Raw genomic sequence first — 19,077 nt, 5'->3', positions numbered from 1 at the left:
CACATTTCTTTTTGGGATGTTGTTATTGTCATGAAGTTGTTATGGCCTTTTCTGATTGATCCTTATGGGTCACCTAGGAGGAGGCCTATAGCTTACGCTATTGGAGTATTTTAGCAGTTAGTTCCTCTATCGCGACACTCTCAGTAGTGTAACTACGCTCTTCTATTTTTTTCAGCTACTGCCTTATTGCATAATGGAGCAGCGTAGCTACGCTACGCGTTACGCTACCCTATTTTTTACACTTTACAATTTATTCCACTTTTCTTCTTTCCCTAGGTCAAAGTTCTGACCTTCCTTGGAGGTATTGTGGTCATTTGATCCTTGAAATTGCTTGTTCTAGTCCAATTACTCGATTTTCTACAATTAAATATAAAAAAACATCAACGATCATAAATTAAACATAAAACTAGCTAAATTCTAAGCCTAGAAAACGCACTTTTGGAATGCGTTTCACCACTCAAACTTAAAACTTTGCTAGTCTCAAGCAAAGAACAAACAAGACTATAAGGAAATTCGAGCAAGCATGTAAATGACTCAAAACTTCTTTATTAAAATAAATATATTAGATCCATTAGCGGAACAATTCATACACATCTCTTGTTAGAGAAACACTAAGGCCAAATCTAATCATCCTTCACGTGTGTGTGTGCGTCTATAAGCCTTTTTTATTTAAGTCCTAATAATTTTTCGTGATTTTAAATGAACCTTTTTAGTTTTCCCCCTACTTTGATTCAGTGAAACTTATCAGAATTTCCTTTATCATTCATGTAGCATAAAAGACCACTAGATTAACATTTTTTCTTTTTCTTTTTTTCAGACAAAAGAATAACTTCTCATGACACACTATCTTTATTTTTGCTTGCCCATATGGATTTCATGAATGAGGAGTAATCTTCGTAAGCTAGCATAAAAGGGAGGAGGAGTAATCTTCTTCAGAAACCATTTTCTTTTGCTTTTTTTTTTCTTTTCAACATACGTTTTTTTCTCATTCAATCTAGTAACAAAATGACACAATATGTAAAGAATTTTCTAACTCATTTCAAGACCTTTCGGGGTGACAACCTAGTTAATTCAAGCAAACTCATACTTCACCATTAGAAACTTAAATAAACAGGGCTACGTGCTCAAATATGGAAAGGAGTCAAAGAGGGACTTAAATATAGCTTAACTCAAGACAACGCTACCCTATTTCCACAGCAGATCATCTAACAACAATTCAAAATAACTCATAATCAAACATAATTATCCACATACTCGTAAAATTTCTCACACTGAAAGCACACACCAAATATATTTATACTAAAATCGAAAATATTTTACTCAAATTCAGCTCTCAACCTCTCGACTTTATTAACATGGATAATTCATATATTTCAAATTAACATGCGTAGTAGGATCAGACCCACAAAGACACAGAATAATGCAAGACTTTCCCCACCCCAAAGTTAGAATCTAGCATTGTCTTTAATGCAAAAAAAAAAAAAAAAAAAAAAAAAAAAAAAAAAAGAGCTAAAACACAGAAGGAGTGAACAGTACTAGCCTGAAAAATATGGTGGACAACACGTATCTGGTATGCGAACAAGACTTTTGTGTAAAGAGATCACCTACAAAAAGAAACACTAGAGGCACAAAAGAAAGAACTTGTCATAGTGGCTATCTACCTAATAAATAAAAAACAAAACGATTAAAAAGCTTGGGTTGCCTCCCAATAAGTGCTAAATTTAGCGTCTATTAGGTAGATGAGGCTCACTAATTAGGCAGGATCCCAAGGTCGCTTCACTATTTCATGCATTGAACCATCTGGAGACAAAAAATTTTACCCACATTGACATTCACATAGATAATTAACAGTATTTAAATGGCCAGTAATCCCATCATGTGTATTTTCCAAGAAAAAATTCTCAGGATTATTTCTAACATAACTAAAATCATTTTTCATCAACTTAGTTTTCTCATGAACATAATTATTCAAAGAAGGGCTCCTAAGAGAATCAAGAGAGATATCAATAATATTACGTGTACCATAATCTTCAATATTTTCAACCCTTAAACACTGACTTACCTCATCGTGGGGTTTTAGAAACTTGTAAATACTGAATGTTACCTTCTCAACGTTGACCCTAAAGGTCAACTTACTGTCCTACATGTCAATATGAGCTCTACCCGTAGCCAGGAATGGTCTCCTTAGAATGATTAGTATTTCAACATCTTCCTCCATATCTAGTACCACGAAGTCTGTAGGAAAAATGAACTTGTCAACCTTGACCAACACGTCCTCTACAACATTAGAGGATAATATGTAAGGGACCGATCAGCCAACTGCAACGATATAGTTGTCGGCTGTACCTCTCCAAGACCAAGTGTACATTAACAAAGGCATGAGGTTAATTGAAACACCCAAATCTCATAATGCAAGTTTAATCTCTAAGCTACCAATTTTACAAGGGATAGTAAAACTCCCTGGATCTTGAAGTTTCTGGGGTAGTTTCTTTTGCAATATTGCACTGCACTCCTCTGTCCTGCTTACAGTTTCGTACTTCTTGAACTTTTTCTTCCTTGATAGCACATCCTTCATAAATTTAACATAGTTAGGCATCTTTTCAAGAGCCTCGGCAAAAGGAATATTGATGTGCAATTTCTTAAAAAATTGGAAAAATGAGCTTCCAATTTTTTCTTTCCCTCTTTGAGGATAAGGAATATAAGAAGGAATAACAGGGGTAGGAACAGAATACTTCCCTGAATTAGTCGTTGTGGATACATCATTCTCTTTCTCCTCAAACTTCTCTTCTTCTTTCTCTTTTTCAGCTGTCTCTTTCTCGACATTACCCTTCTCAGTCTCAGTCACAATAGTTGGGTTCACCAAAGACCTACCCCTCCGAAGAGTCACCGCCTTGCATTGCTCATGTTATTTACCTTTAGAGCTACCAGGAGACTCCCCTTTCTGCATAGCACTAAGAGTTGTGGCCATCTGTCCAATTTGAGTCTCAATGTACTAAATGACCTTCCCATAACTGTCTGTGTGCTCTCCTGAAGGACTGAAGGTCTGATGCAAAAGCAGGGATCGATCCCAATTTCAATTTCACAAAGCATTAAAATATAGAGAACCCCTAATCATGCATTTTACAGAAAATTACAGCATGCTAATTAGATTAAACAAATAGAATGATAAGGGTTTGGATTACTTACCTTTGACGCCAAATAAATATTCATGAATCTCCTCATCGATCCAGTCACAAACACTTCGTTTGGAACTCGATCTCCAAAAAGGAACAACCCAATTTGGCCACCACCACAAGTAAACCTTCTGTATTCTCCTTAGGGTTTGAGGATAATAGAGAGAGTTGTGGACTTCTCTGATTTTGGGGAGAGGGAGGAAGAATTTTGAGAGGAAGAGAATTACGTTGTGAGAGAATTTCACACACAGACCAACCCTCTGTGATCTTTTGTGATGAAGATGATGAATCACGTAAAAACACAACTCCTACTTCTACGATTGAGTGATGAGAGAAAATAGGGGGAGAGTTATAACTTCTTCCTAAATTAAATTCAAAAAATTTAATTTAATAATTAAAAATTTATATATATATATATATATATATATATAACCAACTTATTATATATTATATATTAAATTATATGTTATATTGAATATAACACATAACCTATAGTTTTTATATTGTATCAAATATAATATTATCTATAGTTTGAATTCTCTCAATCAATCATGGTATTTCATATAAATCAAAATTATATTAAATTTAATTATATGAATCCAATCCATATAATTAGTATTTGAATCATATTCAAATATTTAACTCCTCTCAAAATAAACTTTATATTATAATGTATCAAATACATTATATTAATTATATTACACATAATTAATTTAAATAAATTATATCATATATAATTAATTCCCTCAATTAATTTGAACAATCCAAATTAATCCAAAATAATTCTCAATAATCCCTGTTGAGCTACAAAGGAGACCTTCGACCTACAGATTGAAGCTCTAATGGTACTTGAATAATTAATTAAACTCCTTTAATTAAATTACTCAAAATTCATTAACTGTCGGTCACTCCACTAAAGATCAATGGTTGCACTCTTTGCACTACAGATATATTTCTATGTCCTTTGAATATAACCATTGAACAGAGCAATGACCCTTCACAAATTGCTCGTAAGTACAATTGGGCCAAAATGACCGTTTTGTCCCTATAGTTACATCTAACTCTTTAAGTATTACTGATCCCTCTAATGAACAATAAATCATAATTCAACTATGACCAAACCCCTCTCGAGCCTAGAGAGGGTGTGACACCACATTGTTCAAGCTCTGGAATCAGCTCTTAAGGGAGCAATTTATCTATTTAGCCCGACATTAGGGAAGGAATAAATTCTGTCTTGTGTAGTTGTGTTCCCAGCTCCCCAATCAGACGAATTTTCAAAATAGTAGGTATATTGAATTGGCAAACTGGCCGCTCTCACCCATGCAATTCAAAGGACTGCCTTCATAGGTAGGAGTTCACAACCCACTGAGGATTCAAGTCATATCACCTATGGTCATCATGGTGAAATGTAAGTCTATACTATTAACAACATTATATAATGAGACTAATCATTTCGTGGTCCCGTCTTATACAAACACTTTTATATAGAACACCTTCACTTACATGTGTCTACGTGAATGATAAGGATCAGATTATTTGTAGAACTTTACAACAATTGTAACATCTACAAAGTGGGTCGTATTTGTAGTATTATCAGGATAAGGTACCCAACCTTATCCAACTACTATAGACCATTTAGGTTATTACTTAGACGTGATCCACCGGTATGTCTTTACATACATATTTAAGTTACAAAAGATAACCTTGGATGTTAGTTTATTTGTTTTGTTGGTTAATGCTACTAAATATCGAATAAAATACCTTTGATTTTATTAAATAAATAAATAGTTTGTATTTTGCAATTACAAACTACAGGACCCAAGATTTAGGGCATCGACCCCAACATCTCCATCTTAGTCATGAAGGAAATTTTAACGAAGAGCATCCATGAGCGCATTCGGATCTTTCCGATTTTATTGTGACCGAAATACAACACATACATTCTAACAAATAGTTATGCAATTTACACTAATTAACGCCATGCTTTGAGAAATAAACTACAAGGGCATTGAGTTTACATACCAGTTGAAGACTCTCTTCAAACTCGAACTCAACGCAGCGGAAGGACCTCTACGAACTCTATCGCCCACCAAATCATCGGCTACGGCAGCACGATCGTGTACACAAACGACAGCAATACGAATAAGCACGAGCAAGCAGAAGCGGGGACGACACCACCAATTGAAGCCCTTGGTATTCCGGGGTGAGAATCCAAAGTGTGGTCTTTGGTGAATTTGGTAGAGGTCGGAGGAACGGGCTGATCGTGTAGGCGATAAGCAAGTGGGAGAGAAAGCTATCGTATAGTGGGGATGCTTATCGTTTAGACAAAGCTACACAATCGTGTATGTTTTACTAAGCGATCGTCTAGTAATATGTAAACGATCGTTTAGAAAACGTGGCACGCTAGCCGATCGTTTAGGAAACTAAGCGATCATTTAGAGAAAGGCGTGCTATCATTTAGACGATGAGACTTTATCGTATAGGCTCTTAGCTAGGCGACCGATACTTTTTCACACTGATTGCGAATTTTTACGAACCATTGCAAAATGAAACAAATTTTCATTTTATTCTTCAGTTATAATAATTGAATGAGATTCTCCCATTAACACACGACCGGGGAAAAGAATTCGGCCAACTATCTCATAAGTAACCAATTTATTAATAAATGAATATAATCATATTATGTTCTTACCCTATAGTTTGATATCATATATCTACTATAGTAATTTCTCCTCCATTTGATATAAATCAAATTTATATCTGATTTCCTCCAGAATAATGTATCTCATACATTTAGCCAATTATATCATATATAATTAACCAATTCAATTATATCATATATAATCGAACTCCCTCTTGTCAATTTAAACATTTCAATGACCCAAAAACTGATTCTCGACTTTATCCAAGCTACCTAGGGACCTAATGGACCTGTGACTCGAAGCTCCAATGGTACGTGAATAGCTGACTAAACTCTTTAGCCACGAGATCCACCATCCGTTAACTGCTAGGTATTCCACTAAAGACCAACAACTGAACTCTTCTTACCATAGATATAATTCTATGTCTATCGGATATAACCAATCATGAGTACGATGACCCTTCACAGATGCTCGTAAGTACAACTGAGCCAATTTATCGTTTTACCCCTATATTTTACATCTCACTCCTTAAGTACCAGTGATTTCTCTAATAAACAATACAGCATAGTCCAACTATGTGTGAACACCTCTCGGGCCAAAAGAAAATGTGTGGCGCCACATCATTCAAGCCCTGGAATTAGCCTTTAAGGGAGTTATCTATCTACTTGCCTCTACCTCGAGGAAAGAGTGAATTCCATCTTGTGTATCTAAGTTCCCAACTCTCAGATCAGACGAATCCCCAAAATGGTAGGTTTGAATCGGCGATCTGGCCACTCACACCCATACAAATCAAAGGACCGCCCTCAATGGTAGGAGTTCTCAACTCACTCAGGATTGAGACCATGTTACCTATGGTCATCCTAGTGAAGTGAAGTCTCTGTCATGAACGGTGTTATATAACGATACGTTAACATTTCGTGGTCAGGTCTTATACAAACTCTTTGTATAAGACACCCCCGCTTGCATGTCCTCTACACGAATGATCAGGATCAGACCATCTGTGACAAGTCACAACACTTATGACCATTCCACAAAGCGAGTTGCATCCATAGCGTTACCAAGATAAGGTTTCCCTCCTATATCCATATACTACAGACCATTTTGGTTATCACTTAAGACACGATCCACTTGTATGTCACCACATACATGCTTAAGTTACATACAGATAACCAGGAATTTTATGTTTATTGATATGTGGTAAAGCAAATAAAACATACAACTGAGCAAAATCAAGATGTGAAGTAAATATTATATATTATATAACACAAGCTTTCGTACAAACTGTTTACAAACTACAGATCACGAGACTTTAAGGCATCAACCCCAACAAGTCATTCTATTCCTCGACTCCTTAATAAATACACCCAACATATTCTCTATAGAAGGCTTTCCATCACCTTGCTCGTCAAATGCTAAAAGAGCTTGCAAAATATTCCAAGTGTTAACATAAGAAAAAATTTCATGATAACGCAAACCTAGGCTATAATAATTGGGCAAATTTTGGGAATGTTGAGCTTGATGTCTTTGTTGGCCATGAAAGCGGTGCACATAATTCTCCTTTTGTACATCAAGAGTCTCCATCATCGAATATGCACTAGTCGTCGCCATCGATGCAATCGATTGCTGGTTACTTGAAACAACAAGTTTATTTAAAGGGTTAGTCAAAGTAGTCATTTGGGCCCTTAGTGCAGTTACCTCATCGATCTCATGTAATCCAAACATTCTAATAGAATCATGCTCAGATGGCCAATTATAACTAGTTAGGGCCATATTCTCCAACAGGAATTGAGCAGCTTTAGCAGTCTTATAAAAAATGGATCCACCTACTGCAACAATCAAGATGGATTTTGTTGTACCAGACAATCCATTATAAAACAACTAGACTTGAAGCCAGTTAGGGTATCCATGTTGGGGGATACTTTCACAGCAGCTCCTTATAACGCTCTTACGCCTCAAACAACTGCTCTTCCTCTCTTTGTTTGAATGTTCTAGTTTTCTTCCTCAGTCTGCTCGTTTTTTATGGCGAAAAGAATTTGTTAAGAAAAACTTGCACCAATTCATCCCAAGTGGTGATGTTGCCCAATGTAAGAGATTCAAGCCACCAATTGACCTTATCTTGCAAAGAAAACGGAAACACACATAAGCGACTAACATCAGAAGTAACACCGTTTATTTTTACCGTGCTGTAAATCTCTAAAAGGAGTGTATATGCCTATAGGGATCCTCAGATGGACTCCTTTGAAATTCACAATCTCGCACCATCTGGATAAGTCCTAGCTTCAACTCAAAATTATTGACATCGAGAGGTGCATGTGTAATCCCAGACTGGACTGCAGGAACAACTAGTTGGAAGTAGTCTCAAATCGTTCTGGGTACTAGTTGCACAGTTATGGAATCAAACATGGGCCTTAAATTTCTCCTTAAGTTTCATTTGAAAGTTCGTTTTATCTCTGAGTCGGTAAGAAGAAGTTCATACCAGTGACTACATCGCATGCACTACAAAAAGAACAAAAAAATTAGCAATAAAAAAAATAAAATACACCCTAAATTAAAATCGATCTTATTGCCTTAATATTAGTCAAATAAAATAAGACTAAAATTCTCCGAAAACGGCACCAAAAATATGACATGCGCAAATGTATGCGTCGAAGTAACAAAATCCCAATGAACTGGGTATCGTCTTTAAGGAATTAGATATTTAATTCAACTAGCTATCAGACGATCTTTTCAACTTTATTTTAAGAACCAAAACGAGATGGGTTTCAAAACATAAAAAAAAATAAGGAAGAAAATAAAGGTTCAACAAGAGAATCACTTGACTAAAATGTCCTAGGGTTTTGATATCATTTAATATTGTTATGGAATCTATATATTTTTTTTCAACTAAATAAATGCATTTTTTAAGCCTAGAAAACCTATAATCTGGATTTCCTCTTCCAAGCTCCACCTTTTCTGATGCCTAAAAGCAAATTTTATTTCCATACAATTGAATCTAGTAAACATAGCATTAAGTCTCTCCATTATTGACCTCTAACATCTTCCTATCTTTCTCATGCATATTTCAATGTCAGTTTATCATGCTAGGCCCGATATAAAAATCCTTTTTCTAAGCAAATTAATAAACCCTAAGTCAATCAAATGGTGATCAAGCATTCAATTGGTTAAGCACAGATATGATAAAAAGCCAATACAATTTATTAATCGAAATAACTACGTACCATCCATACACAATGTTAAAATCGATCTAACCCTAGACAACGAAATAATTCAACCATTCATGTTCAGAAAATAAACCCTAAACACGGTGTACATGAAGGCATTGAATCCCAATACGGAAGCGATTGATTGTTTTGTCTTTGAATTGGGGTTGGAAAAATATAAAATGATTTTTGCATAAACATAAATTAGGCTAAGCATGGAGATTTTTCAATATAGAAAAATCAAAGATTAAGAAAAATACCTTTATAAAACCAAAAGCTTTTAGCAATTCCTCCAAGGTCACGAACGAAGTTATTATGAAATCCCAAGAAATCTTCCACCAATAAGAACACCACCAATTGGAGTCCTTGTTATTCTCAGGACACAAGAAATTGAAGTGTGGGCTTCAAACAGATTTTTAGAGAAGGAATTTTTCTTCTCTAGAATTTTAGAGTAAGAATGTGAGAATGTGAGAGGGAGAACCAATTGCAGAGAGATGTTCTTTTCTATTTTACGTACCATATTCTACGTAGAGGAGGATAAGAGGGGAAGGAGGAGGGAGTTACGTTAGCTCCCCCTCTCCCCCACGTTTTGCTAAAATAAACCCCTAATGGAGAGTTATTTACTTATATATTAATATGATATTAATATAAAAAATAATATTAAATAGTATTAATATAATTTCTGTAATATGGTTAATTGACCATTAATAACCATCTTATATGAATTTGTAATCATATTATAATACAACCTCCTCTTTTAAACTATAATTTTAATATGAATAAAATTTATATTAAATATTAGTCTATAGTATGAAACCTATTTACAATATTTGAATCTTATTCAAATATTTCTGTCACATATTATATAGTTTTAGTTATATATCATATTTATAATTAACTTTATATTAAATGCATCAACATACATTATACACTATGTTAATCATATTAATATAATTGATTAATTAAATTCCCATAAATAATTTGAGCAATCCAAATTATTCCAAAAATAATTATTCATTGTTTCTATCCTTAATGAGCTAACAAGGGGTTTTATTGGACCTATAGACGGAAAGCTCCAATGATTCAAGATTAAACAACTAAACTCTTTAATTGGATTAATCAACATTCATTAGTTGCCAATCACTCTACTAAAGAACGACAATTGCACTATTTGCACTGTAGATATATTTCTGTATCCATTGGAGATAACCAATCAACAGTAAGTTGACCCTTCATAAATTTCTCATAATTACACTTGGGTCAAAATTACCGTTTTCCCCTTATAGTTACATCTAACTCCTTAAATGTGACTGATTCCTCTAATGAACAAACAATTTATAGACCGATTATAAACTAACCCCTCTTGGGCTAATGAGAGGGTGAGACCTCATTGTTCAAGACCCGAAATCAGCTATCAGGGGAGCAATTTATCTACTTTCCCTTTCTACGAGAAGGAGTGAATTCCATCTTGTGTAGTTGTTTTCCTAGCTCCCTATTTGGACAAAACCCTAAAATGGTAGACATATTGAGTCGGCGAAACAAACTACTCTCACCCATACAAATCAAAGGTTTGTCCTCATTGACAAAAGTTCACAACTCAGGATTAAAGTCAAGTTACCTATAGTCATCTTAGTGAAAAGTTAGTTTCTTCAACCAATGGAGTTATATTGAGAAACCAATCAATTCGTGGTCCAATCTTATATAAATCTTTTATATAGGATACCACCATCGACATGTCTCCACATGAACAATATGAATCATATTGTTTGTAACACTTATAACTCATGTAACAATTACAAAGTAACCCATATCTGTAATGCTACTAGAATAAAACACCCAACCTTAACCATATATTGCAGGCCTTTTATGTCATTACTTGAACATGATCCACTTGTATGTCTACCATATACTGTTCAAGTTTCACAAAATGATCTTAGATCTTAGTTTATTTGATTGAGTTAATGTTATCTAAAAGTCAAATAAAATACTTCTTATTTTATTAAATTAATGATTTGCATTTACAAAATTACAAACTACAAGATGAACGAGATTTAAGACACTAAATCCAACAATCTCCCACTTGTCCTAAAACGAGTGGGGAGTATAGTCCAAGATACAATATAAAGTACAATACAATAAACTAGGGCATCCTCCATACCCTAAAATCTCTCACTTACCCTAGACAAGATGATGTATATCCCATAGATCTAGACTCTCCAGGTGACCATAAAAAACCTTAGCCATTAGAGCCTTTGTAAAAGAATTAGCAATGTAGTGCTTCGACGCGATCTTTGTGCCGATCACATATCCCCATTGCACAATCTCCCTGATGAGATGATACTTACGCTTGATGTGCTTTCCTCGTTTGTGGCTTTGAGGCTCTTTGGAATTTACCACAACACCACTATTATCACAATATAGGGTGATAGGCATTGACATGTTTGAAATAATTTCCAAATCTGTCAAAAACTTCCTAAGCCAGACAGCTTCTTTAGCAGCTTCACAAGAAACTACATACTCTTCCTCCATGGTAAAGCCCATAATATAGCCTTGCTTGACACTATGTCATACTACAACCCATCCGTTAAGAGTGAACATTGATCCTGATGGGGATTTCTTGGAATCCTTATCAGTCTAAAATCAGAGTCAGTGTATCTTGTAAGGATCAAATCCTTAGCACTATATCAAGCATATAGTTTCTCGTTCTCCTAAAATACTTAAGAATAGTTTTAATTATTGTCCAGTGGTCAAGTCCTGGATTGAATTGATATCTACTAACTATTCCCACTACATAGAAAATATCCGACCTAGTACACAACAAGGCGTACATTAGGCTACCTACTGCATATGCATAGGGAATTCGTCTCATTTCCTCAACTTCTTGAGGTGCTTTAGGACATTGTTCCTTAGACAAAATAATTCAATGCTTTAAAGGTAATAAATCTTTCAATGAATTCTGCACCGAATACCTGACAAGCATTTTATCAATGTATGATGCTTGAGACAAGGCTAGTGTTTTGTTCTTACGATCCCTAATGATTTGGATCCTTAAAACAAATTATGCTTCACCCATATAAAACCAAGAAACCTACTGAATTGTTGATATTCTTTTTATAAACACAAGGTTCATCAAGATTCTAATCAAAGTCATAAGATTTGACCGCAGTGTCAAAGCTTATATTCCAAGATCGGGATGCTTGTTTCAACCTATAAATGGATCTATTAAGCTTGCAAACTTTTTGCTCTTGATCTTATTCGATGAATCCTTCTGTTTGATTCATGTAAATGGTATCATCAAGATTTTTATTAAAAAAGGTAATCTTGACATCCATCTACCACATTTCATAGTCATAATATGTGGCGATGGACAAGAAAATCTGGATAGATTTGAGCATGGCAACAGGTGAGAGAGTTTCTTCATAATCCACTCCCTCAACCTAGGTATAACCTCTTGCCACTAATCTAGCCTTAAATATTTGCTCTTTCTCTTATAGATCCATTTGCAACCTGGGTTTTACCCCTTCAGGTTGACCTACAAATGATCAAATTGAATTACATAGACTCTATTTTCTAATTTATAGCTTTAATCCATTCATCTTTGTTCGTATCAACATCGTCTGTTTGTAGGTCAATGGATCATCGACGTCATAATCTGGTATGACGACTTGAGTTTCTGTTAAACCCAAATAATGAGAAAGTTGGGCTATAACCCTCCCACTACGTTGAAGCTCCCTCAACTCTTGAGGAGGATGTGTGTGACTAGATGAAGCAACTACAGGGATGGAATCCCAAGCGAAAGTGTGTGAATGCCTTGCATCCCGCAAATCTATTTTTAAATAAACAAAGTTGGTGTACTAAAATAGAATCTATAAGGATAAACACAATATAGGCATGCTTAGATGAAAGGAAATAAGAAGGAAGAACCATTGAACCTTTGAAAATTCTTGAGCTCCTAGAACAATTATCTCGATATTCCAACGAACGACTCCTCCAACAATATTGAACAAGAATGTCTCCTCGAACGATATTGAACAAGACCACGAGAATAACATTATTATTCTCTAGGATTCCAATAGAAGGATATGTGGTATCCATATTGGAAGAGGGTGAAGAGGAGAATTCTTTGGGAGAGTAGAAAGGATTTCTTTTTGTGGTTATGGTAAAATTGCGCAATGAATTATTGTCCTAAAAGGGTCATAAGGAAGACTTCATATAGAGAAGAGTTAGCCCCTTCTCCAAGTTTTTCTTAATTTACCCTTATGTACAATTAATTAAATAACACTTATTTAATTAATTAATATAGTAATTAAATAATCATTTACATCAAAACCAATTTAACATATATATTTAATTATCATAAACATCGTATGTCTATGTGCAATAACTCTCTATTTATTAATTAATTCTTTTTGAATTTAATTTACTTGAATTAGTTATTTGAATCTCATTCAAATGTTTCTTTCCAACTTAGTTTAAATTATAGATCACATCCATAATCAATTACATATTAATCATATTAATATACAATTTCCTCAAATCGATTTGAACAATTCAAATCATTCTTCTTTAATATCCTTTAGTGAGCTAATAATGAGACCTGGTGGACCCGTAGATCGAAAATTCCAACGATATGAGATTTATTGGCTAATGTAACATCCCAAGCGTTCAAAAAAATTAAATTTAGTATTTTTGTAATAAGTGAGGACATTCTTGTGATTTTGAAATTTAGTTGGTTAAAAGGAAAATTTGGATTTCATGTTGCCTTAATTAATTTTGGAGTTAATGTAAAAAAAAAAAAATTGAGATTTTATTGGGAGAGTTGTTTTATTTGAAATTCGGGTTTTGAAAAGTAGAAGGAAAGAGTTTATATATATATATATATATATATATATATATATTTATTGTGGGTGTGTTGAAGGAAAGGAAAATAAAAAGGGAATAGAATAAAATGAAATAAAATGAAATATAGTTTATTTTATTTCCTTATTTAAATTAATCTTTTAATCTCTTTCTTTATTTAAATTAATCGAGAAAAACCCTCTTTTTCTCCCCCTCTCGCCTTCCACTTGCCGAACCCCCCCCCCCCCCCCCCCCCCCACTTCGCGTTTCCTCTCACCGGACCGCCCTTTGCGTTTCTCACCGCCGTTCGACGCCTCCACCGCGCCGCCCAGCTCTGTTGCAGCCTCCACGGCCGCTCATCCCCTTCGGGCATCGCCCAGCCTCGTCCACGCTCGCAGCCGCATGTCGCCTAGCCTCAACCCACATGTCGCTCGTCTGTCCAGACTCGACCCACACAACGCTCGTCCTCCAGCCTCGCAGACCCAAGCGCCGCTTGTCCGCTGCCGCCGATTTGCCGCACGAATTTCTTTTGCCACTGTTCTATCAGATCTTGGCTTTGGGATAAGATCTTGGTTTAATGGTGAAATTGGGTTTTGGTTGAATTCCCACTTAATTTTTGGACTAAATCTTGATATTTTGACTGTAGATTGAAGTTGGTGTGGGATTAATTTGCTGTTTAGCGAGTCAATTTTATTGGCGTTTTCGACACAGTTTGAGTAAGCATTTGGGTATTAAAAATTTTTGGGGATCAACGAGGGTTGTGATAAACTGGGTATTCTGAAATTTAGTCTAAAGATATAAAATTTAGTTGTTTGGGTTGGAACTAAAGGTTGTGTTTCCGTGTTAGGAACGTTAATTCGAGTTGCTACTGGTGTTTGATTGCTTGAATTAATTTTAGAATTTCGACTCGAGGTAAGTAATCTTACTACTAGAACGGTTTATGTGTCAGACAACGAAATTCAAGTTTTTATTTTGAGGTTGTTGCATAGAATTGCATGAGGGTAAGTAAGTTGTTTTGATTATGTATGAAAGATGTTATGAATGCTAGCATTAACTTCAGTATTGTTATTTGAGCTATGAGTATGATGAGATGTATTTACATGTTATGGGACTATGTCATGACTCATGTGATGTTACGATAGTAATAGTTATCTTTATTGATAATTAGATACCCATTAGAGGTGGTGACCTCCTTCGGGGTTCACCAAAAGTTGTGTTTCCTTCGAGATTTACTAGAGTTGGTATTTCCTTCGGGATTCACCAGAGGTCCTGTTTTCTTCAGGATTCACTAGAGGTTGTGTTTCCTTCGGAATTCACTAGAGGTTGTATTTCCTTCAAGATTCACTTGAGGTTCTGTTTCCTTCGGGATTCACAAGAGGTTGTGGGTACTTTTAAACTATGGTAGGATGAGTTTAGATATTCATTTATTTGTGTTCCATGAATACTAGGGGATTATGTACGTCCCACCAGAGGTTAGCATCTAGAGGACATAGATGCTTAGAGATAGTTTGTAGAAATACAAGCTATTGCAACCTTTTATTTAGAATTATGAGAGTTGATGAGTAGAATATGTGTTAACGTTGCTAAGAATTTATGTGGAATAATGAGCTTGTGTTGATCAACATTGAAAATCCCCGCTAACCATAGTTTTCTTGTATGTGATGACCATGCGTTTCTGTCACAAGTTTTCTTACTCACTTGCCAAGTATAATGAGATCACAAGTTTCTCGAGATGATCTGAGGTCGAACATAGGGACTTTCAACTAAAAGATGATTGTAAAGTAATGCGTTTGAGGTAGAGAATAAAACTAAAAAGAAAGAAGTTGATTAACTATGCGCACTCCTACTCCTAGCTAAACAGACTGAACAATTGAAGTTTGATTATGAGAATCGGTAGAGATGCGGCAACTGTTAACGCGTAATGAGGTGCATGGAGAAATAGAGTTGTGGAGGAGATATCACCAATTCCTTAAGTTTGGTCTCGCACACCTATTAGTGGTCAGCCACATGCTTTATATCTATATAACGCATGGTTGCGTTGAGCATAAGGTTATTCCTATCTCTTGGAACACTGTTTACTTTGCTTAGTGAGTTTCACTACTTACCCTATCGGGCAGTTGGTTATAGCTATTCTGCTCATAGACAAGCATTGTGATAGCCTCGCACTAAGCAACGGGATTGATTCACTATACTCATGCAATGCACACCTCTCGATGGTTTGCTACATGCATCATATCTCTATGCTGCATGATTGAGTATGCGATAACTCTTGCAATCTGCACTTAACTCATTGCGATGGAAGAAAAAGATGATAAAGTAGAAGAAGATGATGAAAATGATGTTGAAGGAATTAAAGAGATGCATTGAATACAAAATATATTAATGTCTTAAGCCAAAATGTAATACAATACAAAGGTGAGAAGAGAGGTGGAGGGCTAGATATAGGCAATCTCTTGCTTCCATCAGATTTGTGTCAAGGTTGCCGGTGGTGCAATGGATGGGCAGTGGAGTAGTCTCTCTCAAGCTCTATCTCCAGCGAAGCTCTGGTCATCAATCGGAGGAAGTTGTGGAAATGAAGAACTCTCAAAGACTTTCTACTCATGCTTTCATCTGTGATCACAAGAATCTACCTAAGGCAGAGTCCCGGATGCTTTGAATTTGGACTCCAAGGCTCTATAGCGCTCAAACGCTGACAACTTTGGTAATCCCACTCTGAATCACTATCATTCCTGTTGCAGTAGGTGAAATTCCATCATGATCTTATCTCTTTGATACTTTCAAGGTATGTGTTCATGATTGTTTCTTCAGAAGTATCAACACATTCCACCCACTTTGCGATCATTCTCTTATCATGGTTATCACTGTAGTTGCAGCATTCCATGTGACCAACTTGTCTTCATTAAGATCAACGCATGTGATGGTTTGGGATCAATGCATTCGACCGATTCCTGCGACAACTACAAAATAGACATTTTGACGCAAAATAACGCATGATATACGGTTAGTAGGGATTTTCAATGCTGATCAATGCAAGCTCATTATTCCACATGAATTCTTAGCAAAGTTAACATATATTCTGCTCATCAACTCTCATAATTCTAAATAAAAGGCTGCAATAACTTGTATTTCTACAAGCTATCACTTAACCTGACCTCGATAGTAGGATTACTTATGGAGTCTTTTATACTCATCCATTTCATGTTTATTTTTCAGGTAAGAGTAAGGACGCGCCGACGAATGATAAGCGGAATCCGTGATCGAGCTACTGGGACCAGTCATTTGCTTCCACTCATGTTTTCAAGATTTTTCTATGTTTTAGTTTCTTGTTTTCACATTTAAAACCCACAGTTTTGGTGTTTGTATTTTTTACTTTTAAAGTTTTCTAGATTGGTTTTATGATTTTGTTGTGGGTACCCTGCTATTTGAAATTTTAGTTATTTGTTTTAATGAGATTATTTAATTTACACTATTTATTTGGTCTTTATTAAATTATGAAAGAATGTCATTTGGATTCCATGCATGCATGTCTATAGTGACGGCCTAGCTTGACTCCTAGGGAGTTGGGTCGTTATAGCTAAACTCATTAACCAAGTTAATCAATCTTTGTTAACTGTTGATACACTCCAATAAAAACTCATAGCTACACTCTTCTCACTACAGATATATTTCCGTATCCGCGGATATAAATCAATATTAGCAAGTTAGTCCTTCACTAGTGTTTGTAATGCTTACTAGGTCAAATAACCATTTTACCCTTGGGTTACCTCTGACTCTTTAAGTACCAGTGTTTCTCTAATGAAAAACCTATTTATGCTTCAACCAATAAAAAGAAACCCATCTCGAGCCAATGAGAGGGTAGGGCTCTTTGTTAAAGTTCCGAAGACACCACTTAAAGGAACATTTATTTACTTACCCTGAAATCGGAAAGGAGTGAATTTCATCTTGTATTATTATGTTCCCAGCTCCTTTTTTGGTCTTGTCCTCAAAATGGTAGGCATATTTAAGTCGGCGAACTGACACTCTCAGCCATACAAATCAAAGGACAATCCCTTGTGAACAGGAGTTCATAATACATTTAGGATTAAGACTAAGTTACCTAGGTCATCCAATTGAAATAGAAACTTAGCTAGTTAACAGTGTTACATCTAGTCGTTACTATTTCGTGGTTCGGTCTTATGCAAACTCATTGCATAGGATACCCTACTCGCATGTCACCTACACGAACGCGTTAAGTCATTGCGTTTGTATCAAATATTAAGTGGGTCATATACATAGTGTTACAAGGATAAGGTACCCAACCTTATCCCTATATTATAGACCCATTAGGTTGTATCTTGAACATGTTAGGGTTGATGCCCTACACTCTCGTAGGGTCATGTAGTTTGTAAATACCTATATGAACAAATGCTTGTGATGTAATAATATGAGATATTCTCTTCACTGTTGTCTATGAAATATGAGATATTTTATTTGCATTTACCACAAACCAATAAACTAATATCTCTGGTTGTCGTTGTAACTTAAGCATGTATGTGGAGACATACAAGTGGATCATGCCTTAAGTGATAACCTAAATGGTCTGTAGTATATGGATATAAGAGGGAAACCTTATCCTGGTGACACTAAGGATATGGCCCGCTTTGTAGATAGTTACAAGTGTTGTGACGTGCTACAGATGGTCTGATCCTAATCATTCATGTGGAGACATGTGAGCGGGATGTTCTATACAAAGGAGTATGTATAAGACCGGACCACGAAGTGTTTAGTCTCGTTATATAATGTCGTTCATGACAGAAACTTTCATTTCACTATGATGACCATAGGTAACATAACCTTAATCCTGAGTGAGTTGGGAACTCCTGCCTATGAGGGCGATCCTTTGATTTGCATGGGTGCGAGTGGCCAGATTGTCGACTCAAACCTACCACTTTGGGGATTCGTTTGATTGGGAGATGGGAACTCAACTACACAAGATGGAATTCACTCCTTCCCCAAAGTAAGGGTAAGTAGATAGATTGCTCCCTCAAGGGTTGATTTCGGGGCTTGAACGATGTGACACCACACACCTTCTCATGGCCCGAGAGGTGTCCACTCATAGTAGGATTATGATATATTGTTCATTAGAGGGATCAATAGTACTTAAGGAGTTAGATGTAACTACAGGGCAAAACGGTAAATTGACCTAACTGTACTTACGACCGATCTGTGAAGGGTTATCGTACT

At 35.7% G+C, this 19,077-nt stretch overlaps 1 long non-coding RNA gene across 2 annotated transcripts; it reads left to right on the top strand.

Moving 5' to 3' along the window:
- The first annotated feature begins 14,095 nt into the window (after positions 1-14,095).
- LOC120072728 (uncharacterized) lies at positions 14,096-17,323 on the top strand. 2 transcript variants are annotated; one of them, XR_005480571.2, is made up of 2 exons: positions 14,096-15,255; positions 17,068-17,323. It is a non-coding gene; the product is annotated as an uncharacterized LOC120072728 (long non-coding RNA). The 2 variants fall into 2 exon arrangements; XR_016528291.1 differs by having other exon boundaries at positions 14,096-16,854.
- The last annotated feature ends 1,754 nt before the right edge of the window (positions 17,324-19,077 follow it).

The sequence above is a fragment of the Benincasa hispida genome, chromosome 3, assembly GCF_027475165.1.
Source record: "Benincasa hispida cultivar pf3 chromosome 3, pf3_genome.v1.1, whole genome shotgun sequence".
Lineage (NCBI taxonomy): Eukaryota > Viridiplantae > Streptophyta > Magnoliopsida > Cucurbitales > Cucurbitaceae > Benincasa > Benincasa hispida.
Note: the sequence above shows the minus strand (reverse complement) of the source record. Positions and strands in the feature narration are given on the sequence as shown.